This window comes from Patagioenas fasciata, chromosome 6 (assembly GCF_037038585.1).
Source record: "Patagioenas fasciata isolate bPatFas1 chromosome 6, bPatFas1.hap1, whole genome shotgun sequence".
In the NCBI taxonomy this organism is placed as follows: domain Eukaryota; kingdom Metazoa; phylum Chordata; class Aves; order Columbiformes; family Columbidae; genus Patagioenas; species Patagioenas fasciata.
In genome coordinates this window covers 10,989,074-11,016,079 of record NC_092525.1, presented here as the reverse complement: position 1 = coordinate 11,016,079, position 27,006 = coordinate 10,989,074, and the positions used below count along the sequence as shown (strand labels likewise).

Sequence of the window (27,006 nt, the reverse complement as noted above, 5' to 3'; positions counted from 1 at the left end):
GGGGATGCGGATCCGGTGCTCGTGCACCGCGCGAGCGGCTTTCCCGTTGTTCTAGGCGAACAAAAGACGAGCGGCACAGTGGGCCTTGAGAAGGGTGCCTTCCCTTTAATGAACGTGATTTCAATCCCAGTGAATATTCATAAAATTACCCCGGCTCTAATTTGTATAAAATGACAGCCTGCAAACCAGGGATGATTGAAGAGGACCAAAATCATTTTGTTTGATTACAATCTCCCCTCCCTCCTCCCCCCCTCCCCACCTTCATTATCTTTTATGTCTATTTAAACTCCGGACACTGCATATTCATTTCAATTCTCCCTCCATCTCTCCTTCTGTTTGTGGGCTGCTGCTGCTTTTTTTCCCCCTCCCGTCTCTCCTCCTTTCATTGTAATTTTATTCTTGCTTCTTTAGTGCATTCAGGGATTTGAGGAGGTTTTCTGGGGGGTGGACTTCATTTTATATATAAAAAAAAAACCCTAGTGTGTTGTCTGGATAGAAAATTACATTTGCATGCTCAAGGGGCCTGAGGGCTTCTCTGTGGGCTTGGCAAAGATCCTACCTCGGGGGGGAGGGAGGTGGAAGATGCTGATTTGATTTCCTCCTCTTCCCACCCCTTCCCCCCTTTCCTTTCCATATTATAAATGTCTGCCTGATTTTTCTTTTCTTTTTCTGCATGTGCAAACCACTTGAAGAACAATGGCACAGATTAGAGGCCTTCCTTAGGGCTGTTTGTGAATGCAGTTGTGGAGTTCAGCAAAGCAGAAACATTACATACAGTAATTGGACATTTAATTACTAATGAAGCTAGCAACTGAGTATTTTTTTTTCCGAGGGTCTGAAGCAATGTGACAGACCCTCCAACTGCAGGTTTAATTATAGTTGGAGATGGGCTTAATACTCCATCTTGCACTCTATTAGCCTCTTGAAAGTCCTTCTGCCTTTTATTTGTAATTTTTATGCCCCTGCCCCCTCCGAGGAGGGAAACATCCCAATGCCCAAGCCACTGGATGGGATGATGCTTCTGCTGCTGCTCTCGCTTGCAGTGAAGCTGACGCCAGCCTTGGACAGGTTTCCTATGGAGCCAGCTCTCCTAGGAGCATGGGGGAAAGAGACCGATTTTGGGGGCTGAGAGCATCCAGAACCAATCCCTCCTTGCATGATCGTCCCAGTTCTGGTTCAACGTGGTTTCTGACATCACAGCAGGTTTCAGTCCCTCTTTTTAAGAAGCCAAATGCTCACATCATTTATCCCCACTTAGAGAGATTTCTTTTCCTCCTACTATCCAGCTTAAGTTTTATTCTCTTTCCTCTCTTTCACCAAGCCACTGCCTTCTCCAAAGCCCATGGGCCAACTGGGAATGAAGGTCTTTGTGGAAGTCCCCATGCTGCACAGGAGCCAGAGCAAGCTTCAGGTAGCACAACAGCAGTTTTGTCCCCCAAAAGTTTTGCTCCTCTAGGTTTATAATAGTGCAAAACACTCGGTTGGTTTTAAGAGGGACAGGTGATGGGTCTGGAGGGGAAATTAGGCTACGTTCACTTACATACCTGAGGTCCCAATCCTATCACTGGCAGCACATCTAAGAGGACCCCAAACCATCAAGCCAGTCTGCACCAGACCACAGTTTTCACCTCTGTCTGGTCTCTGACAGAGGGTGGCAACCCCTAGGAAGACACAGTGAGAGCTTCTCCCCTGCTTCTGGCAAGCAGCAGCTTCAGGACTTCCTGAGCTGGAAGCTGCATCTGGACCATATGGTTTAATAATGCCAAAAATCAGGGCTGGAATAGGGCTAACAAGCAAATTTGGAGCTTTTTGATCTCGTTCTGCCTCACCGAGTTTCATTCATTGTTGCTCCAATTTCCTTCTTCAGGGGAAAGGAGACTAAGTGCCAGGCAATCCCACCTCCTCCTGCAGAGTACTAAGCTCCAGGGAGCAGAACTTCCAGCTTCTGTTGATCAGAAAACCTTCTAATTGATTACAGATGAACGGCATGCAGCGAAACTGTTGGATTTTAAGAGCACAGAGAGCACTTTTGTAAAATGTCATATGCATATTGGGATTTTTCTTTCCTGGTTTTAATGACAAAGTGCAAATTTGGGGGGGAAAAAAAAGGCAAAGTAACAGATGTAAGGACAAGAAAAATGTTCCTGATGAATAAGTCGCCTATTTCTTCCTCCAGATTTTCCAGCACATCTCCTTACCCTTCTAAAATCGTATGCTCTCGAGGTTTGTTCACGCTAATGCTCACATGTGTTACAGAGCGTATGACCAACACTCAAACTGGGGCCATAGATTTAACTGGCCTGTATGGTCCTTACATGGCAGGGCCATCTCCTCCAGTCTCAGGGTGCCAAGCCAGCAGGAAGGACTCATGTCTGTGGGAATGTTGTGCCAATTTAGCTACATCCACTGCAAAATGGAACGGCCGGTTTCCCACTCGCGTGGCTAATGATGGGATTCATGTCCTACCCACTAAGGCAGCAGACGAGGCTCCTCTACCATCAACTGCAAGAAAATCCCCCACATACCCCAAGGACTGGGTCAGCATCACCTCCAGGCAGCACCGGTGTCTGCAGTGACCAACAGATCTTGGAGGACTATACTGAAAAAGACACAAAACTTTCAAATGGCAGACAGCAGGCAAGACGAATCCCTCTCAAACAGCATTTGCTTGGGTAATATATGTAATTTCCCCCCAGGATTTACCTTCTAAATGTGGGATTCAGCCAGTAAGCATATCAAAAGTTCACTGGCACCGGTGAGAGGCCCTGCTGTTTTGTCTCTGACTTGGATCCCAGACAATTCGCCCCTGGCTGTTTTCAGAAGCAGATACCATGCTCCTTGGACCAGGAACAAGAGTCTACAGCGAGCCTTTCCCTAAACTTTGCCTACCTCCTCAGCTTTGCCTGAACTCAAGACTTCTTTTTTGTTGTGTGGACACTGGACAGCAGAGGATTTCAGGGGATGCAGCAGCCTGGCTCTTGTTCACCTTCTTTGCATATGGAAGCAGTCAAACAAGAACTATTTCCACGTCCCTTGAGATGACTTTCAGCCTGTCCTTCGCACAGAGATGCAGTTGATGGACTTGGTCACTGCTTTATTAAGTCCTTTTAGATCCCTTTTCAAATCAAGCTAAACAATGGGCGACCACCGCAAAGTGGGGCAGTGCAGGACACGGTGAGACCCCTTTCAGAAAGGGCAAACAGCCCATACAAGGCTACATAGATAGACGGCATCCCTGGTCAGATTTTGCTATCAGAAACTGAGTCAAGCACAGAGATCTTCTGGCCTGTGCTCTGCCCCCACCTCCTGCCAGCTACCCCAGCATGTGGCAGCCACTTTGTGTTTCAAAGGAATGCCAAATTTCACCCAGGGCCATTACCATGAACACCTCAAGCACCAGCTCCCTGGCAGCAGTCTTGCCCTCTGGGACCTGACCATTGCCAGCTCAGTGCTACAGAAATGCCGGTGACCAGACCCATCTGCTTTCCTGCAGGTCAGAAAAACATGGCCCGTGGACTAACCTCAGCACTTCCATCTTCTCAGAGACCTCGTGGCACCAAGAACGCCTCCTCACAGTTGCCCAGACTCAAAAGCTCCAATCACACCCATCTGCTTCTATCAACGTCCAGCTGTATTTCAAGTTACTTTAAAGCAATAGTAGTGAATGCAAAACACAACCTAAATACGGATTATATGACAGAACGTAGCCCTGATATGAGCTGCCTTTGACCAGCACAGCTCCATGCACCCTCCACCATAAGAAATCATGCTTTGCACAAGTGATTTGCACTGCTGTTGTCCATCTGACAGCCCTTCAATGGGGTCTGCTTTAGAGAACAGGCTGTACACCCTACTGCTGAAATCTGGGCCTCTTCAAGATGTCTCAAGTCAGACATTGAACACTTAATTGCTTTTGAAGACCAAAGAGCCCCCCCTCCATTCTCCTCCCATGTGTTTATCTTCTGCAGAAGTCAGCTGCTGAGTTTGCAGGAGAAAGATCAAATAACAACAAAAAGAAGTTTTAAGTTGCACACCCACTGCCATTAATCATTTTTTGCAACATCCTCCTTTCCCTTGCTGCCTTAAAAATGCCGATTTACAGACCCGAGCCAGCCCGTTTCCTACAAGCACAGGTACAGTGCCCAAAGAAACAGCTTCTGTGGAGAAAACATGCGACGAGGTACAAGAAGCTAGTCCCCTATTCAACACATCCACCGATGTCGGACAAAGGTGCCAGCACAAAAACAAGACATGGAGGGTCAGTCCTGTCCAAAGTAGTTCCGAGGATGGAAGGAAAAGGACAACGAGAGCCTCCTGCAGCCCTTGGGCCATGGAAGGTGCTGGTGGTGGGAGACAGCTGGCTCCTCCAGCAGTGCCAGCACCCATTTAGGGTCTGGGTGCTGGAGCCTGAGCTCAGACTGCAAGAACTCGCTGAGGTTTTAGGACCATTCACATCCAGAGACAGAAGGCAGCTGCATTTTAAGTTTCCCTCTTTGAGAGCCAACAGACCCTTCAAGCCACTTCAAAGATGACACATCTGCCCAACAGTTGTCTTATTTTCTAGCTCTCCTGTGGTCCAAGAAATCCGTCACCTTCCTATGCATTGCCAGATGCCCCAAACGCCCTCCAAATGCTGCTGGCAGACCAGACCAATGCTTCAAACCCTGTTCAGACCAGAGCCGAGACCAGAAGGGAGCCCAGTGTCCCCCACCACATCCAAACTGGTCTCCAAGGCCCCACTTGCTCCCATGGATTTTCAAGCTGAAACTCATCTTTGTTCCCAGTTCAGGGGGTTTGCAGTCGGAAGCAAGGCTGGGGTGGCAATGAGTTCTGCCAAGGCTCACGTGCAGTGGAGGACTGGGGAAAAGCCAAGCTCAGAAACTCATGGCAAGAAGATTAAGTCTCCAGCAAGGCCAGAAACATCAAGCCAGCACCATGGCATTGCTCAGCGCAAGCTGGATGGGGGCAGTGCGGCCCTGCCAGTTACTCACCGCTGGGCCTGGAGCTGAGATGGGAATAAACACTCCAGGCGGTCCCCAAGATCCTGGCCCCCCTGTCCCAAACTGCTCCTGCTTTGAACCCCACCAAACCCATCAGAGACATCCAGTGCTCGCTGAGAGCCCATGGTCGTGACGGAAAAGCACATCACTCTCTAGCTGGACTCCGTTTCAACATCTAACTTGCTACAGCTGTTCACTTCAACTGCTAATAGCATAAGCTGATTTTTGCAAAGAGCCTGTCTATGTAAACTGCGCCATTCCTCCAACATAAATAGTACGATCACAGCTTATAATTTCAGCAACTTGATGTTTTCTTGGCCAAGAGCGAGCCCAAGGAACTGGAGATGGAAACAGCTTCAGAAAGCCTGGCCAGCCGTACAACATGGTCTGAAAAGGTCCCAAAGGGGCCAGTGCTCACAGCCACGTGCCTAAACTGGTGCCTCTTCACTGCAGCTCACAACCACACGTCCCATGGTCAGTGGGCAGGTCACTGCTTCGCACTGGGACACCCGCTGAACCCTCCAACGTGCTTCTACCTGCCCAGGGTGCCCGAGGGAGATGTACTGCAGAGCTGGCAGAGAGACCACACCAAGTGCAAAATCTGCTTAAGAGTCACTAATATTCAAATCCAATCCCGCTTCTGGTAAAACCAGATCCCTAAGTCTGCATTTATTCAAACAAAACACCCTTCTTCCTGCTGTAACACCTGGGAAAGACAGATGAGGAGAGCACGTTGGTGTGGAGGGTCTGTAGCCTCCACTGCCACCATCCTAGTGTCTCTTCATTTTGTCTCAGTCTCACCAAGACAGTTTGGTGACTGCCGCTGGTGGTCCTGACCTCATCTGGATGAAGCACAAGAAGCCGCACACTCCATTTACACAGAACCACTATCACAGACAGCATCTCCTGAAGGACACAACTATCTTCACACCCTCAAAACCCAGCAGCAAGGCTCCCCTGTGCTGCTCACACACTGTATGTAAAGTAGCCTTTAAATCCATGTAGTGTCCTACTAAAGGAATGCTTTGTTCCCCGGTGCAGAAAGCATCCTTTGAGCTCGCTAGGTTTCAAAGCTCTCCACTCCTCACTGCATCCAGAGATAAATACATCAGGACGCAAGGAACTAATAACTTAAGACAACAATTTTGAGTTTAATAGAAAACGTTCCTCCCACCCCTCTCTCTGAAGAGGAGGATGGCTGTTAAACCTGTACAAAACTTGCGTTAATTCACCAACTGTTTCCATGGCAGAAACGGGTGACGCAGTCAACTCAGTGACTTCATTTCCTGAAGACACCAGATCTTGTTCTATATGAAAAATGCAGTTTAGTTCCACAAAGAGATGCTGGGTTTTAAGCTTCCATGGATATCTCTGGGAAGGAATCAGGAGAGCAGATCCTTCGATGGACCTGCGGTTGGTCAGTCTTCCACCCCGGCATCAGTACCTGGCACGATCTGCTGCTTGGATACAGCAATAGAGAAGTAGTTTGTCAGGAAAACCACCTCCTTGCTCCCTTCACTGCCCTTTAGAAAAATACGATGCCCACATTGGCTGCTCGTGCTTTGACACCAAAAGCAAGGAGATGTTAACACAGCTCAGAGAGGAGATGGCCAGAAGTCTCAGGAGATTAATCTTGCCACACATGCAGAATGACCATCAGCAAGAGGCCAAGGAGACAACACAGATGTTAAACACAAGCGAGAAATCCGCAGCTTTATTTCCAGGGCAGACAGTGGTGAGATGGAGTAGCCATTTTGCACACCTGAGCTATGTTGAGCAGCCTGCTGACACTCGCTTCCCTCCTCTCCCTACTGTGCAATTTGTTTTCACAGTTAATTACAAAGACAGATCAACAGAAACCTGCAGAAATCAGGCAGCACCTTAACTATTTTTGGAATGAAAAGCACAGGACAGAAAGTGATCTCCTTTGATGCGTAGAGAAGATAGCCAAAATAAATGATCTTTTATGCTCCTCCATAATTTCTTTCCCTTTTGTTTTCATTTAACATCTTTCATCGTTTTAAAACAAGACCCGCTCTCATGAATTCTCTCCTAATTAGGTGTTCTAATTAAAATGAACCATACTCCATAAACTCACTTTGGTTTTGAAAGCTGGGTTTGAATCTGGAGGGCAAATAACTCTGATCTTAAAGTCGAAAGAAAACAAACAAAACACCCCACATTCAACTGATTCAACCAAGTTTAAAAAAACAAATCCACCCCAAGACCCGGAGGGTAAATAGGATCATTCGCCCCCACTTACGTTGCCAGGATGACACCAGTAGGCAACATCACCTCTTCTCAAACCCGTACATCAGCTGGGATAATGGCAGGGTCTGTCCTAATACAAATATTTACTCTGATTTCTAGTTATGCAAATACCTGGAAGACAAGATGATGTTTATGGTTCACTACCATCCATTTAACCAGTGTCCTGCTCGCCCTGCCTAGCGCTTCTCTGGTACTGTACCATAAATCCTCACATGCCCGTATAATTTGGGTATCGAGTTGAAGATCAAGCAGAGGGCACAATAAAGCAAAATCCTTCTTCAGTAAATTTGTAGTTGCACCGACTTCTGCCCTGAGGTTAGAAACATGGGCTCCAACAAGAATAAAGTCCCTGCAGCCACCAGCCACAGCTGTGCCTCTTATTGGGATAAAATGCCCCATCTCCTTCCCAAGAGACTGGAAGGCTGAGTTTAGTGCTGTGTACTTTTCCCACTGATGATTAACCAGGAGCCTTACACAGCCATGCAGTATGGTAGTGCTAAGTATCAAACATGCAAACTCAAGACCACGTCTATTGTACACAATAAATGCTCAATAAGAAGAACCCAAAGAGAACCCACAACAAACTTCGGCCTCGGCCTCACCTCCCAGTAAAGCCCCTAAAGCAGACTGGTGCCACCTCCTTTCTGCAACCGGCCTCCAAGGTATAAAGGAGACTTCACAGGAGCAATTTGTTTAGAAGGTTACTCCACTGCTGCCGCTATGAGGACACAGTGCCGTCCACCTTCGCGCTGCACAGCTCCACTGGCCTTGCACCCATGGGCCAGCCCCTGGTGCTCCCGTCCTGAATGTCCCTGCACGTCCCCAGTTATGCCAGGAGACGTTGGGTGGCCAGAGATCAGCACCATCGCTCGGAAGACAAACTGCAAAAACACATTTCCCTCACTCACAGGACTGGCACTTCCAATTAGTTTCCTGGAAAGAAAAAGGGTCAAAGAGGCCAATTTGTGACATATGAGCAGACCTGTGCGTGACTGACAACATCCCAACAGCACGCAATGGTGCGGACTCACTCCTCTGCCCTCAAGTGTGATCCTTCCCTGTTTGCCAATGCACCTCTGCAAGTTTTGTGGAAATTTAACATCCCACACAAGCAAAGCTTCTCCTTCCAGTGTTTTATTAATTCCAGCATCCAATTGGTTTGAGGACTTGTCCTCACAGGGACCTAATCATTAGGAAAGAAGACGTTAGCCGAGTATTATAACACACAATCTATATCTTTGTAGGAGAAGGGTAGATATTCTCAAAAAAAAATTATTTTGGTTGCATAGGCTTTAGAGAAAAAAAACCAAAATCTGCAACCAAGCCTTATTTTCATCCCAAACAGCATTTCTTTTACCCTAACCCCAGATCATTATAGTCACGTAACCTAAACACTACCAAGGGCGCTGAGGGTGAGGTAGGCACTTGGTGGCAACCAAGCACTAGTAATTTCTGCTTCCAATACAAAAGTTGTTACGAATCCTGCACCAATTTGACGCTTCACCACAGCTTCACCAGCAGATTAGAATGGCTTTTGAGGGGAAAAAGCCTTACTTTAATCACAGATTTTCAAGATGACAGCTACACGGCAAAAATGAAACACATTCATGAAGCCCCACAGGAAAGATCAATGGTTTTAGGTTTCAGAGAGATTAGACTGTATATTTTTAAGTTCTGCAATATGAATTTGGTTTAGACAAAAAGAAGTGAGGGAGAAGCGTAATCTATAACACTTGTTCTTTCTGAGTTTAAAAGCCATTTATTATTTTGGAGATGCTTCTGCAGCACAATTCCCAAGTGACCAAGAATGTAATTTTTACAGCAGAATTAACCATTACAAGCAGAAAGCCAAGCTCCTGGCACCCTGAGGAGAACTGGAACAATCTGATACTGGAAAGGAGGAGCTGGTATCTTCCACTTCATTCCCACAACGGGCTTTGCCACCAGCAGTAAACGGCCACCACGAGCTCTAACCTGACTCACAAAGGCTCTCCACAAACAACCCTGGAGAACTCAGCTCCTTCCAGCATGTAGCCCTTGATCTCTGCTACAGACTTGGAGAGGCCGTGCCCCACTGGCACAGATCACCTCTCGTCATCATGGGGTGAAAGCAGGTGCCATAGCCCACCAGCTAAAACAAGGCTGAGGTTCGCCTGTAGCCCTGAGATCTTACATAAAGATATCTCCTAAAACTGAAGACTTTGTCATCTTCTGAGCTTCTCCAATCTGAAGAATATATTGCCCCTGGGAGTCACTATTTACTCAAAGCACAATGATTTCAGAGAAACACACCTCGCTGCACTTCACATGTGCTGCTTGCCTTCACCCTCTGTCCTCCTGGCTACACTGCCCATGACCTTCCAATGTTCCAACAGAGCTTTTCTCCACGCTACCCAGCTTGATCCGACACCATGGGAAGCTAAAGAGACGAGAGCGCTTCATCTTCAATGCTTTTCTGTTTGCAGATCTCCACACATCTTTGCGGTGGAAATGCAGCCCCACAGTATGAACATCAGCTTCCTGAAAACGTGCTGGCTTTTCTTAGCCTGTCTACTCCTGCAGACCCTTTGGGGTAATCCTCTGATCTCCAGGTCCTCAGAGCCACGGGGACAGAAGAGACACAAAGACAGAGAAGGAGGAAGGTGCGAGGAAAACAAATCAGAATTTGGAAGAGAAGATGACAGAACATAACTACAAACGTACAAATGAAGAAGGAAGGATTATGAGTCCCTGCCACATGAGCATCAGCAAAACATGTTTGCGTTCCTCTGATACCTCCTGCCACTCAACAGCTGACAGGCCGAGCTTAAAAGGTACTGCAGAAGGTTGATGCTGGAGGTATTTGCAACTTCTTGCCTTCTAATATTGCTGCCAGGTGCAGGTTTTGATTCTGTTAACGCACCACAGCAGGGATGCACAGCTATAGGCAAGTTCTCAAAAATACCAGGAGATGAGTTTTTCCACTTAGCAATTGTACAGGCTCCATTTTTTTGTCCAATGGCACAGAATGTAACTCCACGGCGAAATCCATCAATTAAGGATTGTGGGGAATGGGCTGTCTCTCTCATCCTATTTACTATCTGATGGGGAAAAGAAAGAGCTCAGACATAGACACGGAAGCAACGCTCAGCCGGTGTGAAGAAATCAGTCCCAACAGCACAGCCATCCCAACCCCAGTCCATCCCCTCAACTCCTTGGTGGCTGCAATTAACACCACACATCTGAACATCAAATGAGCATTAAACCAGAAAGGAGCTCAGTTTCTACAGCACCCCAAGCCCTGATGACCCCCATGACTTTCAGCAGGGCACCCTCACAGAGCGGCAGGGCACAGAGCTGCACCAACCCCACCAGTTCATCCTTCATCATGCTGCTCGCAGGAGACTCACAGGAGCGAACAGGCAAGTGCTAAGGAAAGCATATGGCCAGGTTCTCCCATCCCTGAGTCTCTGGAGATGCCAGGCAAGCAGGGAAATCAAAACAGATCATCTTGCAACACAGGGTCATGATTGCAAGAGCGAGGCACAGCAGGGAACCCAAAGACCAACACCAAAAGGCAGACAGATAGAAGGACAAACACTAATAGCCCATTCCCAAACAGAAGGAGTTATTTAAGGAAATGGAGGAGGAGTTTTTTAACAAAAGAGTCAAAGAGAAGCCTTAGGAAATGTGGTCAGGAAAGGCAAAGGAGGACAGTTCTCTGAAGACTGAGTGTTCCTCTCCTTCTAAAGCCTTCAGTGGGGCAGAGCATCTTCCCTCTGCCTGCATGCTGCGGCAGCAAGAAAAGGAGCACAGATCTGCATCGGTCACCCCACAGCCAGCTCTCCCAGGGAAGCAAGCTCCAGGACACCCTCCTCCGCACAGCAGGGACCTGTCCTGACGGACAAAATGGAGAAGGGCTTATTTATTTTAGCTGCTGTGAAATGTCTGGATGCCAAAGCTGTTTGAAGAAGGGATGTGTCTCAGCTAGCTATTCCGTCAGCAAGGGTGAAACATCAGCTCTGCTTGGCCTCTTATCAGGTTTGCTGCCCAGGCATCATCTAATTGTCACTCCAGTTTACGAGCTGATGATCTGTGTTAAGATAAGACTGGATGAATTTTTGGCAGCGCGTCCAGAGCAGACAGGAGGCCCAGACCTGAAGAAAACTAATTCAATCACCTTCCCTGTCTAAAGTGCCCTCCTGCCCACTGGCAACAGCAGATCTAGAGAAAGGGGATAGAGGCCTAGGATCGTTAGGGATCCCAGTGGGTGATTCAACCCCAAAGATCACAAAATACAGATCACTTTGGAATAAATGCACTTCTTTAAAGTGCCAGGTTGACTTCACAAGCTGATCTCCTTCCAAAGCAATCTAGGTTACTTGAGCATACTGTTCATCTGACCCTGGGGCCAACACCATGGTGAATGGTGGTTCCTTCCCACAGCAAGTGGACTTCTTACCCTACCCAGAAACATCCCTCCCACCCTCTGAATCACTAATTCCTACTGATGAATCACAAAAATGGGGTTGAGATGGGTCCTTGAACCCTCGTGGGTCATTCAGATAGAAAAAGTCTTCCAAGATCAACCACCTCGAGCCACTTTGGTTGGGATCCATCTTGTCTCACTCCAGACTCAAGTAAAGCGCTCTGTCCCACCTGCTCATCCACCCTCCCTCTCCAGTCAGAGCACCCCCAAAGTGCCCATGTCCTTCCTCAGCAAAGGGAACCAGGACAGAGACAGTCTCCAGCCAGGTCTCACCTGGGACACACCACGAACCCACCATGGACATCCCATGCACCTCCCACCCATTCCCATCACGCTGCCAACCTGCTCCACACCAGCACATCGTGGGGCTCCCCAGCTCATCGCCACCCCACAAGGGGGCATGACCTGCAGCTCCTTTCCCTAAGAAAACACACTGAACTGTTGCACCAGGTAAGGTCGCAACCAAAAGAAGCATCTGCTGTCACTGCATTTGGAAACAGCAAAGCCATCAGAGTTCAAATTTAGAAATCAAGCCAATCAGACTACTGCATATCTGGTTTTGCTCCAGTTAGACTTGAAAAACACACACACACGCACACATACACACACACAAACCTGTGACTGTACAGTGCCCCAGCACCCCCACTCCATCCCAAACTTAGCAGGCATTTTTCTACGTTACAATTTCCAAAGGCAGCTAATTAACCAAGACTCAGCAAACTCAGGTTAAAAAAAGCAGGCGATCCAGCTCCGTCAGGGAGGCAGATGGCACCGGCGCGTTTCAGACGCTGTAGGCTGCATCAGCAGTTTCGGCAGCCCATGGTGTCTGAGGAGGGGAGGGCTGCAGATTGGAGGCAGCACGGCAGCCCGTCTGCCAACGGGCCACGAACAGGTGACTCATCGCCGTGAAGAATTCTTCCCTGGCTCGCACCACACAGCCTGGAAAGGCATCGGGTTCATTTATTAACTCGTTAGAAGTTTTCGCCCACCATGGGTTGGCCCTCACACAGCGGTCCCAGCCTCACAGGGACGCAAGCTCATTACAGTCACAGTCTGGTGTTTCTTGGGGTGTCCAGAGCCCAGTGTTTCACCACCCAGATCCGCTTCCCACCTCACCCACCGGGATGCAGGAAAAAGCCCTGTGGCTGCCGCCAAGGATGAGATTCCCATGTGTCATGGGAAAACCTGTGCTGAATGTGAGAAGCAGCGAGATTGGTGCCTGTGCAGCCCAGCGGACTCTCCAAAATATATCAAAACTCCGTATGCCAGGAAGAACCCGGCCAGGTAGGCGCAATTTAATTAAAATGACATCCGCTCACAGGGCAGGAGTTGGAGGTCCCTCTGGACACGGTGCCCAGTGGCTCAGATGTTGAACAGAGACTAGCAGAGGTCAAACTTGCTTGGCCTCCATCCACCCATGCTCCTGCTTGTCTTTCCTCTTGGTGTTAAGCAGGTCTTTACTCCGGACACCCTCACATGTGCTCTTCCCAGTGCCCTGAGCTCTCACCAACACCATAAGCCATCAGGAGCAGCATATGCTATTTGCAGTGTCCCTCTCAATCCCGTCCCACTCCTTCAGGACTTTGAGGCATCTCCCAGATGAGAAGAAACAGCTGCGAGGAACCGTAATGCACTGCTCTCCGGGCTGCAGGGGATGTTTTACACACACAGGGAATCCCAGCAAAACCTCTCTTGGACCAGCCATGGAAGGAAAAGCCACATTGTGGAGAGGGGACTCCGCATTTGCAAAAGAGCACTCAGCCTTTGTACCTGAACAAACCAGAGTCTACAAGACACACTTTGGTTTTTCAGACTGTCAATTAAAAATTTCCAGGTTCTCCCACTGTCCACAGACACCATTCCTAAAACCCAAACCATCCACAGGCTCGTTGCCTGGCTCCGGGTCAGTTGCAGATCAGGGGCTGCACAGAGACATCCATCAGGAGAACCCATGTCACGTTCCCAAAGCATCTATCCGGAGCAATGAGGAGCAGGTGATTGGTTTCAGCTAGAGCAAAACCACAGAAGTCCACGTTCTCCTGATGCCACCACAGCCCAGATCCACTGCAGCAAATGCTCTCCCCACAGTTCTCCAGCCCACTTTGCACTAGGAATGCAGGCAAAGGGAATCTGGGGGGCTGAGGGTGTTCCCGTTCCCTCGACCAGGATGCAGGACGTATCTGCTGACACATCCCCAGCTCTGTGCAAGGTGAGGACACCCTGAGCGGTGGGATAATCTACCTGTTGTGCTTCCCAGCACAGGTGCAGAGAACAACTTCCAGCTGAGAGGGCAAGGGCACCTGTGCCCAGCACATCTGACCAAGTCCTGACTTCACAGGCTGACAGGCTCTGGCCTCCTTACCTACAAGCTTCAAAAAGGTCCAAAAGATAACAAGGGACCAGCTGCCCTCTAAGCAGTATTAAAGCCTCTTCAAAACATGCGGCTGGTGCTGAGGGACTGATCGATGGCAATCGATTCCTGCCCGTCAGCACGATTTTGCAAGTGCCTGGTGCTCCCCTGAATGGTGCCATTAGCACCTACAATCTCAAACCAACAGCCCGTAATGAAGGGATTTTACCTATGTTAATAGCAGGGTGGATGATAAACAGCAATTTTACTGTCAGTGTCCATCATGGTGAGGGAACCTTCATCTTGCCTCTGCAGAGGAGCGAAAAGACAGGCAGAGATGACGTTGGTACCCTGGGAGGTTGGTGATTTAGAGGGGCAGGGAAAGAGCAGGTGCTGGGGCAGCACGGTTCCCCAGGAGCGGCTCCCTTACACAGCCCTTTGACGTCCACAAAATTTGAGCAACAACAACAAGAGTCTCCCCCAATTGCACCCCCTCCCTCCCTAGCAGATATTCTGGTGCCCAGTAGCAGGGCTGGGTTCACAATGATGCCACATTCCCCAGGAGACCTACCAGGGATGGGCTCCTCTCCCCTGCCGAGGCCACGCAGGTAGCAAGAGTTAACGTCACGGCCAGTTCCAGCTCCCGCTCCGTGCGTTTAATACGCCTAGAGCTGTCGCAAGGGTGTTAAACTCCCACTCTTCCAGTTCAAAGGCAGCTTTGTAGAGCTGAGCAGTCTTAAAACGCACAGCTTTTCAGAAGTGTGACCTTTTCACAAGGTTTCCAATCCAGTAAAGATTTGTTTCCTCCCTCTTCAAGCACGTAACTAATGGCAGTCATGAAACACCTCCCCCAACGGCAGCGGGCAGGTGGGCCAGGCTCCCCACCGGCCTGGAAATGTCATGACCGGTTCCCTTTGGTTATCCCGATGGTGTTTCTGCAAAGGCTCAAGGGCACAAAAAGTCACCGCACCATCATCAGGTCTTTATACACCTGGTCTTGCAGGCGGCTGCCCACCACCTGCACCCCCTTGCCCTCTCCCCAGCATGGGGACCCCTCTCCACATACCCTTGCCAAACCTGAAGCTGTCCCAAAGCTTTGTTGGTGCTACATTACAACCAAGGACCTCATTTCAAGTTGCGCCCTCCTTCCAGGATGCCCAAGACATGACTAAAACAACGAACCCCATGACAGGGGGGAGGTGGTCTGTACAGACATCCACACATCCCTACAGCTCAGGAGATTTATGTTACCTTGAAATACCTGGGATTAGTAATTTAAGGCGGCAGGTCACACGCTCCTTAGGGCAGTAGTTAAGTGTCACACAGAATCCCAGAATGTCAGGGGTTGGAAGGGACCTGGAAAGCTCATCCAGTGCAATCCCCCCATGGAGCAGGAACACCCAGCTGAGGTTCCACAGGAAGGTGTCCAGGCGGGTTTGAATGTCTGCAGAGAAGGAGACTCCACAACCCCCCTGGGCAGCCTGGGCCAGGCTCTGCCACCCTCACCAGGAAGAAGTTTCTTCTCAAATTGAAGTGGAACCTCTTGTGTTCCAGTTTGAACCCATTACCCCTTGTCCTATCATTGGTTGTCACTGAGAAGAGCCTGGCTCCATTCTCCTGACACTCACCCTTTATATATCTGTAAACATTAATGAGGTCGCCCCTCAGTCTCCTCTTCTCCAGCTCCAGAGCCCCAGCTCCCTCAGCCTTTCCTCACACGGGAGATGCTCCACTCCCTTCAGCATCTTGGTGGCTGCGCTGGACTCTCTCCAGCAGTTCCCTGTCCTTCTGGCACTGAGGGGCCACAACTGGACACAATATTCCAGATGTGTCATAGGAACTGGCCTCAAATCCATGACCAGAGCAGAAGTCCAGCACAGTTATGCTGCTGAGAGTCACCAGAACTGACATGCCCAGTATTTCTGAGCTAACCAACCACCATCCCCAAAATCTACAAACTCCTAATCCAACAACACAGCTGACGTCTGCAAGGAACACATTATTTTTATGCTGACAAAGTTTCTCCAAAAACAGGGCACAACATCACACAGAACAAGCTTAAAGTTTGGGTTAGGAGCTTCCCAGAAAAAATTTGGGCCAACCGAGGGGGAACTCCAGCCTTTGACCAGACCCATAAACCTGCCACGCAGCTCCAAAGCAAGCCTTGGCTAACCTGTATTTAGGCATTTTCCCTACCAATTGTGTATTTACCACATGGGTTTGTTTGGATATGTTTTGCTCACGACTTGCTCTTTGGAGCAACTCCAAATCTGCCTCCCTCTTAAGTTGTGCTACAATATAGTCATTCAAACTGATTGCAAACATCAGAAGCGAGGGTTGATTTCTGTACGCGCACTAATTCTAGACTAGGTCACCAAACTATTTTCATAGTTATGTCAGCACTGTCTAGACAAACCATTAAAAACAGGATGCAACGATCATCAGAAATGCAACATCAAGTTTGTGCCCAGAGATACTGTGGGAGCCACAGGGAAAGAAGCAGCCGCCAAATCGGCCCCGTTCACATAAGTTGGCCAGAGCTGGCTCAGTTGTCCCTTTTTTTAAGTGGAACTTTACCAAAGCTCACCAGAAAAATGTATATTTAACTGCAATTTAAAATGAATAAGCTGACATCAACCAACGCGGAGAACAGCAGGATCTTTTGAAGGACTCTCAGTGCAGTCACAAACCCATCCAAATCTGTGCTACCAGACACCCACACCTCGCCGCCAGCACCGGACCCTCGCCAGGAGGCAAACCAGCACATCACCACCTCCACAGCACCACGCAGAGCACCCGGTGGCACCCGTCCCACCACGTACACGTGGACACGGCCCCGGGCGCTCACCCTCGCCCACCTCCACAGCCTCCCACCAAAACCTCCCACCAAACCCACACCCGCGGGGAGCTTCTTCCCAGCATCGCGCACCAGGAAGGCGGTTTCCTGCTCCTTGCCACGCTTCTTGGCAGGGAACTCTTCCAAACTCCAAGAACACGAACCGTACTCTTGGCAGAAAGGGATGCGCCTATAAAAATCGCCACTCTTGTCAAAACAGAAAAATAACGCAGCAGCCGATCTGCTCACATTAATCCGCTGCAGTCAATGAGGAGACAATTTCCCTGGAGAAAGTCATACATTAAAAGGAAAGAGGAAAAAAAAGAAGAAAAAGGAAAAAATAACAAGGGAAGAAAAAAAAGATTAATGTGACTTTGAAATATCACAAGCACTGTTTATCTTCCTCCTGCCACCACGGGTTTCTCATCTTTATTTTTAATACAAAGAGCCTTAAAATTCCCTGTGAATACAGTCTTGCCTCGGATGTGCAAACATAGGTGCATTGCATTAGAGCAAAAACATAAATATAGTACCACCCGCTCTCAGTATGCAACCTTAACATTTTTAATTAATTCAATTAAAAAATCCTGCTATTGCTTTTCACTGGCATAACGTCCTAATGACACTCAGAGTAGACGGAGCTTCTTGGAGCTCCCACTTAGGCTGGCAACTGGGTGACACACAAAGCTCAGTCCTCGGTACTTCTGTGCCTGCATTAAAGCCGAATTCAAAATATTCCTCCCTGATGGAGATTTAGGAAGAGATACAGAGTGTAAGGGTCATGACCAGAAATTCAAGTACACATTGCTTTTCCATGGCAGGATTAAAAGATTTTGCCGGTTAAAAAATAGAAATAAATAAGGTTCAATCTATGTAACGTGAAAACGACAGACATGCTTAAAACTGAGGTGAATTGTGTGAACTCAGCCTTTTGCAACCCTGAAACAAATGAGCTCGCCATATCGTTTATATTCTCATTTTCCTTTTACACATATCCCATAGATCATAAATACACATTAATAACTGTAACAGTCAAAGTTTACATTCAGCTGTAACATTTAGGATCAATACTCTTCAAATGACCTTTAATAGTAATGAGCTGCCATAACACTGTCTTGAGGACATTAAATTTTTATTAGAAATACTTTATTACAAATGTTCAAACCTGTCTCCGTGCACTTGTGCACCCATACAAATATTCTCCTGCTATTATATTTTTGCTTGACAGAAAAAAGCAGGTCTTCCAAGGTTGTTGAAAAAATGTGCAGTGTGGAGGCTTCAGATATTTCACATTTTCAGATGTGGGAGGGTTTTCACTCGTGTTGTTTTTTAATCAGAACCCGTGCGCCAGGGGCTGGAAAACCATCCACTTTTCAAAGTGATAAATAGGAATTGTTCCCACGTGGCTTGAACAGGATGGGACCGAGCTCCCAATTACCATAAGCCCTCAATTCGAGGGGGCGGAGGAGGTGGGAGAAGCTGATGGTGACCCGGGGCAGCATCACCTCCTGCCCCATCACAACAGCTCCTGCTCATACAGCTCCAGCCACTGAAAAGTGAAAAACGGGGGGAAAACAACAACAACGACAAAAGGAAAATCATCAAGTCAAGATGCAGCCTCTCACTATTGCTTTTTTATAACGACTACTCAAGTTCAAAGTCAGAACATGTCTGTGTCACACTGCCTATTTCAATAATTAAAAATAATTCACAGGGTGGGGGGCTTGTAGCGATTAATTTCTTCAGTTGCAGGTCCTGGGCTCGCAACTATGGAGAAATCTGATTTTAGCAGAACAATGAAACCGAGCAGATGGAGGTGAAGTCAAACAAAGGAAACACTGGGGGGAAAAAAAAGACAAATATTTCTCTGCCTTGTTATTAAATGCCACCTCTAAGAGTTGCAAATTAAACACATGCAAGGCAGCACCGTATATTGCAGTTAATGTCCTTTGAAGAACCTGCCTTGGCTCAACACAGACACCAGGTTGCTACAAGGAGCCCAGCACAAGCACCTTCCCGCGTTCAGTCTGAGCTCCTGGGAACGTTTCCTAAGAGTCAAGATTCCCGGTTTTGCCTCTCTTGCTTGTTCAGATCTAGAGCTTAGTTTCTAAAAAAGGATTTTGCGATTTCCAAATCGCTTTGTGATCACAGCATTGATCAAATTGGAGGGGGGAACCCCCGTGAACGCACCGGGGAAAAAGAACCAGAAAACCCGATCAATCAATATTTGCACTCCTTAACCCCACGGTTTTTAGGAAGACGGTCTGAAATCACAACAAAGATCTTTCCAGATCCTTTGGAGAGGATGCTCCATTCCGGCGGCACTCCAGGCAGCGCTCTCCTCCCCTGTCTCAGCAGAAGGCAAAACGCATCCCCCCACCTCCCCAAACCCCGTATCTGGGTCAGGGCCCTGGCAGCCCCTCATCACAACCCCCATTTCTCCGTCGGCTCATTAGAAAGGCTCCGGCACATCATCTCTGCGGGCTTGCGGAGGGCTGATGCGCAACGGGTAATTCCCACTGCTTAATGACCTGAGACCAGCCCAGGCGGAGGCGAATGGGAGAGGGAATCTTCTCATTTGTTACCCATCCCCACATCCCGATAAAAAGAATGATTACACTTTTAAGTTCAAACAATTCCCTGCAGTTGTAGCCATGTCATATCTAGATTGTCTAATTTACATGCATATTCATAATCTCTGTGTATTTAATTAAATTCTTCAATCCCTGGAGTGTCTTTCCTAAACAATAGTAATTTATCTTGCACAGATAAGGGTGCCCTCGATTTATTCCACTCTATAGCTAACAGCATTTCCTTCTGATCAAGGCTAGGAAGCAAACTCGAACAGAGGGAATCTTAAATATATTTAAATTGCAAGATTAGGCAGCTTCGCTTTCTTTCTCTCTCACCCCAAGTTACCCTTTTAAATAATAAACACTTTCTCCTGAGCTCCCAGGAAAACCTTTCACCCAACCTCCCGATAACAGCTGCATGCTCCAAATGCAAAAACGCTGCCCAAAACGCACGTCGCAAAGAGATCTCGCAGACTTCGGTGTCGTGAGCTACCAAGGAACAGAGGTTTTACCCAGCGTGGTCCATGGGGCATCCCCTGCACACGTTTCACTGCTGGCTATGAACTCCTCCACCGCAGTCCACAGCAATGGTAAAGTGGTAAAAGGTCATAGCCAGGAGGACAAAGAGCCCTTCGTATTTCCAGCAAATATCCCTACACTAAGGGCTATTCCTCAACAGATAACCTCAGGCATCTCGGAGAGGGACAGAAAACACACCGGACCACCCTGAGATGAGACAGCCCTTCAGAGAGATGCCTCCTCCAGACCACTAACCCTGTTCAAATATTAGCATGGGGAATTTAACTCTGCCCACAATTAGAAAAGTGTTAAAATATTTAGCAAAGTCAAACTGCCTAGAAGATCACACTGGGGAAGAAGGAAAAGGGATTGGTGCTACATCCCACTTTTTGATTACATAGTTCTCCCACCCCATTTAATCTACAGTTCTTAATATCTTTGGACCCCCCTCCCAAACCTCAGTCTACAGCTCAAGGATGGCATCGAAGGGGGCGGAAAAGTGCTGGTTTCTCCAAAAGTCTCTTCGGCCCCACCAGCTCTGTGTCACTGCTGCCTCCCAGAGCGGTGCTGGCGGTCCCTGCCAGGGGACAGCCATCCACCACCTGCCCACAGGGAGAGGACTCGGGGATAATCCGGGTACTGCAGGATATGTGAGGCCAGGGCTGCCCTCGCAAGCCATCTCCTGCATCCACATTGCAGCCAACGGCCAGTGCAGCCCTTTGGCTGGAGAAGCTGCTCACAACCTGGGAAGCATCCCTCTGCTCCAGCCTCATTTCTTAATCTCCTCCCCAAGCATCTGCTGCTGACCACGAGGGAACCCAGACACTCTGTTCCCAACCAGCCCCTCCAAGCTTTTAGAGATGCTGTTACTATTTATGAAAACAGGGTCAGGATCCTGCTGTCAGCTCCTTCCTGAGCTGCAGTGTCAGCTATAGGAAAGCCCTTGGGAACGGGACTGCTGCGACTCAGTGATGGACGGGCTCCAAGTTCAGCAACAACCCTGCTCTGGAGTAAAAACAACCTCCTCCCACCTGGGTGTGCTGGCACCCACCTCCCCAGGCAACCCCACCTCCCAGTTTCACACACAGCCGCATCCATCACATCCTCCTCTGGAGCATCCCCGTGGCCACCAGACCCCTGCTTTGCACCACCACCGTATTGTGGCCATGGCTTAACTGCAGCCCTGCACAGCTGTGTCCAGCTGACATCACGAAGAGTCCCTGCCCTTTACAGTTAGTTGCTTCTTCCCTCGTTCAACAACAGTAGAAGCAGTGGACAAGGAGGGTGGCGGTCTCATTCAGCACTGGAGCCAGACCCAGCACTGCCCTAAAGGGGAAGATGCTGGTGCAGCCACACTGCCCCATTAATGCCGGGCTCAGCACCCACAGAGCCCGTGGGACAGCGAGGTGCCGTCTGCATCGGTAACGTGGAGCCCTCCCGCCGATACTGCCTTCCATTGCCAAATCCTCTTCCCAAGGAATTCGTAGCTGGATTCAGACATTCCCAGTCTGTGACTTATTTCAATGCTTTCGGCTCTCTGGAGTACAGGGACATCCTGTCTTAAACCTGTCGAGCCCCATGCCAAGAGGACATCTGCTGGGAAGGCGGCCCCTCCGGCTGACCCGGCCCTGGAGGGCTGCCTTCCCATCTCCGCAACATCCCAAACATGCTCTTGCACCCACAAAGCAAAGCCAGCTCGCAGCAGAGCCAGGAGCAAGGAAAGGCAAACCACAGCTTCCATTCCCACTTCAGAAGCTCTGCGAGATTTTTAGGCCTTGGAAACATTTTCTTCCTACTCCATGCATTTTTAGGTTAATGGTTCATCAAACCTCACAGTCCAGGAAACCTTAGTGTGGCTGACCAGTGCGTGGGGATGGGGACGGGTGGGGGAAAATAAAAAACAAACCTCTTGGGCATCAAGTCCTTCCCACAGCGCTCGAGCCGCAGGATCCAGGCTGAGCTAGGAGCCACCAGAAACAAGCCAAAAACCAGGAAACATCTCACCACTGCCTTGTGCCTCTTTCAGATACATGGAACGCTCACGGAAAGCACCAATCTACCGTTCAGGATGCTCACCAAAACAGCACACCCACGTGAGGAGCAGCCGTGCTTGCTAAGCCCCTCTGCAAACCCCCAGAGGTGCTGGTGGCACCAGCAGTGCTGGGTGACAATGCTGTCGGCAGAGGGAACACACGATGCTCGAACTCTCTGTGTGCCCAGGAGCAGGTCTCCAGCGTAACGCAGCTCCAGTTCCCTCTGCTGACTTCATTTGGCTTGGTCCTTTTTGTCCAAGCCTTATTTCACATGCACTACTCAACTGCAAAAGAACAAAGCATCAGTGTTTTTAGGAAGAGCCCTTGGTATCCAGAAGCTCATTCTTCTTGAAAAACTATGGCTTTCAAGCAAAACCCCCAAATTTGGACAATTCCCACGAAGTCATTACCCACACCACCTACCCTCTTTTCTATAGTGAAAGCTGAGGAGCTGAGCCACGGCAAGGAACATCTAATCATTCATCTTCATCCTGCCCAGTTTTTATGAGTTTTTGTGATTTTCCAGGGCCTAGATTACAGCAAATTTTTATCACAACACACACAGAACAGCAACAGAGCGAAATTTCCCTCTGCCCCCTCTCCCCGCAAGCACAACACCAGTTGGAACACACTTCCAGTTCCCCCAGGTGCCCCCCAGGGAGGGCAGCCCACCACGCATTACTGCCAAATCACCTCCAGCTTAAGCAAGGCCATCTTTCAAACCACGTCACTGTGCCGAATCCTAGAGGTAATGGATGTTTGCACTGTGTGTTGCTGCGATTAAAGCAGACAGTGATGCACCTGAAGATACCCATTCTTTCGGCACATCCCCAGCAATGTGGTCGGGAGGCCACCAGAAACCACGTTTTCCCAAATAACCAGTAACTCCCACCCAGCGCATCCCTCTTGCATGTGAACAGCCTGACCTTACCAATCACCTCCTCATCCTCCTCGGCCCTAACGCGGCAGAAAGCAAGGGCACACGCTGCTCTTCACCATCACCTGGTGAGTTGGTTGTCCTTGCACGGCAGAGGGCTGTGGGCAGGTTTTAGCAGTGAGGTACCATGTCCTGGTTCTGAAAGCAGCAACCTCACACACTCCTGAACCTCAAAAAAGTGGCTGCCAGCAAGCACACCTGATGGAGTGGGTTCAGCCAAATAACCTGAGTTTTACGTAGTACAACGGGGTCTGTGAAGCTAAAGCAGACTGAGTCAAACTCAAGACCAGTAAGAGGTGGAGAGAACACTAACAAAGGGAGGTAACACACTTCCAGGTCACCTAGGAGGCTCTGGAAAAGAGCCACGGGACTAAGCTCCACTCTCCACCATTTCAGAAGGCACAGCTTAAAAGTATCCAAAATCCACTGCACATTCTTGGTCACCCTCGCAAGCACCTGCTTTGCACCTGTTGGTGAGTAATATTTTCCACAGTGGAAAGCAATAGAAGCAGCACGCCAGAAGCCACCGAGCTCACCATCACGCTCAGTCACATGTTGGTCACCGCTCCTCTCCATCAAAACCTGCGGGAGCTTTTAAGGTCCAATCACATCATGAGCCAAAGGGGCAGAAGAGTCACACTTCATCATGCCACTCACCACCTCTCCAAGCAGAAGGGATCTCCTAATGCAAGAGGTTGAGCAACACAGCAGGAGCCACCACAAGGGGAGGTGGCTGGGACCACAGAGCTCTCTGTGTGCACTAAAAGCATCTGTCAACAATCCCAGCTGACCCCAGAGATGCCCAACCTCCTGAGACCCCCAGTCTCTCTGCCCAAGTCTTTGTAGAGCTCAGTCAACCTCAACAACTTCCCAACGCACCCCAACGACATCGCTGAACTAGAGTTTACAGATTGATCGTCCAACTTCCAGGCCAGGTGCCCCTTATTTTGGCGAGTAGACCAAATATGGCTAATCCATAGCTCATGGATCAAAAAATGAAGGCTTAATGAGGACTCAAGAGGGAAAAGAGACTTCCCAACAGGAAAAAAGAGAAAGACAACATAAGATTTATCTCAAACTGTAAATGACCCAGGGAACAAATTAAAAGAGAACACAAAATGCTCACCCAGCTCCTTTTTTAATTCTTACACCTGCTATTTTGCAGTAAAGTTTCACCTACTTTGTATAATTAGATAAGTGTATACACACAGATTCATTTGAAAATTATCTGTACAGTTTTTAACCCCAAATAAAGCATTAACTGAAAAAAAAGCTGCAGAAAGAGCAACAACAGGAGAAGGAACAGCATCACCTCAGGCATTAGGGTCTCAGAGATGCTGCAGTGTAAACGGGCTCATTCAGGACCACAACACACTACAGCGAGGCCAAGGCAAAGACCGGCACGTTTCTCAGAACAACCCCATCCCCACCCTGGACTGATCCCTCCTGCAAACACAAACCAGCCTTTTTGTCATTTTCTAGGAAAAGGTGAAGCTTGCTTAGGGTTTCTTGATCCATAAAAGGGTTATTTCCCTAGAGATGGGAAACAGGCAGATAGAAGGCCACTGATTACAGTGCTAAAAATCCAGAAGTCCAGATATGAGTACATACCTTAAGAGGCTCCAAGAGCAGCAGGTCCTGGACATGAACATGACCCAGATACCCAAGAGCCAGCAGACAACAAGAGTGGGAGAAGGGGGAGGTGAGACCAGTACATGGCTAAAGGGGATACCCTCAAGCTGCAATCACAGCCCCATTACTAATAGCTTTGGCATAAAGGAGATACCAAACACGTTTAGGTCACGGTGCACCTCCTGAAACCCGAGAATCCATCCACCAAATGCCATCACACTTTGTAATGAGGCACTTAACGCGTGCACAAGGAGGGAAGGAAATTGGCTTCATTTATATGGGAAGGACCAAACACCCCATGCTTTACTAGGGGAGGAGAGAGCATCGGCACAGCACATTCCCCATAGGACCCATGCGGATCCGCCAGTGTCTCCACCAACCATGGGGACAATCAAGGCGATAAGCAATGCCAGACGTCCACCGGCCGAGCTAAGAGGATGAAGCATTTCTCTGGAAACAATCGGGTTGTCTAATAACAGGGCTGCAGCGGCTGCGTGAAAGGGAGGGAGGAGGAGCGGGCGGGGAGAAAGGGACTAGCTGGATATTTATCCCATCCTCATCTTTGTGTTATCAGTACCCCGGTATCAGCATTGTTCAAAATGGCTGCTTAGATGGTTGCCAGCAGCAACAACAGAATCGGTCCATCTGCTGGCATCCTCCCTAATCCATCTCAAACACTCGTCATCTTTTTAAATGCACACAGGGGAAAGAAGGGGGGGTGGAAAAAAAAGTCCGCCTTGTACAAAGAAACAGAATCCTCCTATAACAGAGCCTTTTAACTAGATTTTATGCCACCCCTGTTTCCAGGACACACAGACAAAAGTTAATTTTATGATAAAAGAACCAGCGTAAGGTGCTTTTTTGTTATGAGATCAGAAAGCAAATGGAATTTGAATTGTCTGCGGTGGCATGTATCTGACAAAGATTAATTTAAACAGATATTGTCTCTGAAACCAAAGTCCATTGAACGGCTTCACAGCCTATCAACCATGCGAAAGCAGCTCCTTCAGCAGCACTGCTGACTCCACCACTTTCTTTAAAAATGGCTTAACCTATTTCTTGTAAGATAAAAGGTTATATATAGTTCTATTTTACAAACCCATAATAGCCAAAGCCACACCAAGAGAGAACAATCGGGAGAAAATAATAACAGGGGGGGGATTTTCTCCCCCTTCACAGACAGATGCTCGACACTTGCTGGGTATTTTTCAAAGTGCGCCGGTAGCGAGCGGCTCCAGCGCCGCCAAAACATTTCAACATCCTTAGAATAGAATAAAAACCCCGGGGCTTCTGCAGGTCGCCGGTGCGGGATGGAGGAGCCCACCCCAGGAAAGAGATGCTGCAGCAGGGCAGCTCCCCACAAACAGCGTGGGGAGGTGCGGGGATGCTTCATCCACAGCCCTAAGGATGCGGGAGGAGCAGGGAGGACCCTGGGCCAAGCAGGAGGGGAGAAGCGCTGCTCTCCAAGCACTCATTTGCCCCCCTCTCCCCATCCCCATCCCGTCCCCCCTCCAAACACTGGGGTATTATTTCTCCCTTTAATCACAAGAAACAGATCTGTGCATGCCACCGGCGGGCTGTGCGGATGGAGACAGCTGCTCAGACTTCAATGGGACACACACACACAAACAGAGCGAGGGGGTGGGGGGGGGGGGTGGGGGAGCAGAAACCCAAATCCTGCAATTTCTTCCCTTTTTATTTCCAGTTTACACAGAGCACCGCAGGGAAAATGCTACCAGACAGTTTCAGAGCATTTGATACAGCAACAACCCAGCTTGGGGAAAAGAATGAAGGAGAAGCAAAATAAAAGATGACAGCCAAAAGCACTTTTAATATAGTTTCAGTACTTTCAAGAGAAAGCTTCTGTACACAAAGCAGCCAACGAACTGTTACCAAAATAAACACAACTGGCTTTAAAAAAAATTTTTAAAAATGTTCTGATGATAAAGAAAATCAAAAGAGATGAGAACTAGCGAGTAAGACAGAAAATACATCTATTTTTCATCCTGCAGACACACTTCTTATAATTTGGCATCCAAAGCCACTGTAGTTCATTAATGCAAATTTTGTTTATCTCAGGCTCCCATTTGTTGCTCTGCCACCCCTCTGACAGGGCGCTCGTCTTCATCACGGCAGCCGCACACCCACAGCCAGGGCACAGCACGTGGCGCCTCCTGCCATCACCGCTTTAAAACACCCCACATAGCACCAATAATGAGTAATGGCTATTATTGGCATCCCGACCAGTCACCCACATGCCGGCATCAGCTGAAGGATGGGGGCCAGGGCTACTGGACGGCATCCGGAGGGAGGCTCAGCCTGTCCTGACCTTGTTGAAGTCCCAGACACCGCGTCCCCGGCGTTCCCACGGGGAATCCCTCCCCGCC

The 27,006-nt window shown here is 48.8% G+C and overlaps 1 protein-coding gene across 2 annotated transcripts in view; it reads right to left on the bottom strand.

Annotated features, from left to right (window-relative positions):
- Positions 1-27,006, bottom strand: part of ZSWIM5 (zinc finger SWIM-type containing 5) — a 98,070-nt gene that overhangs the window by 62,949 nt on the left and 8,115 nt on the right. The gene's annotated exons all lie outside the window — the stretch shown is intronic.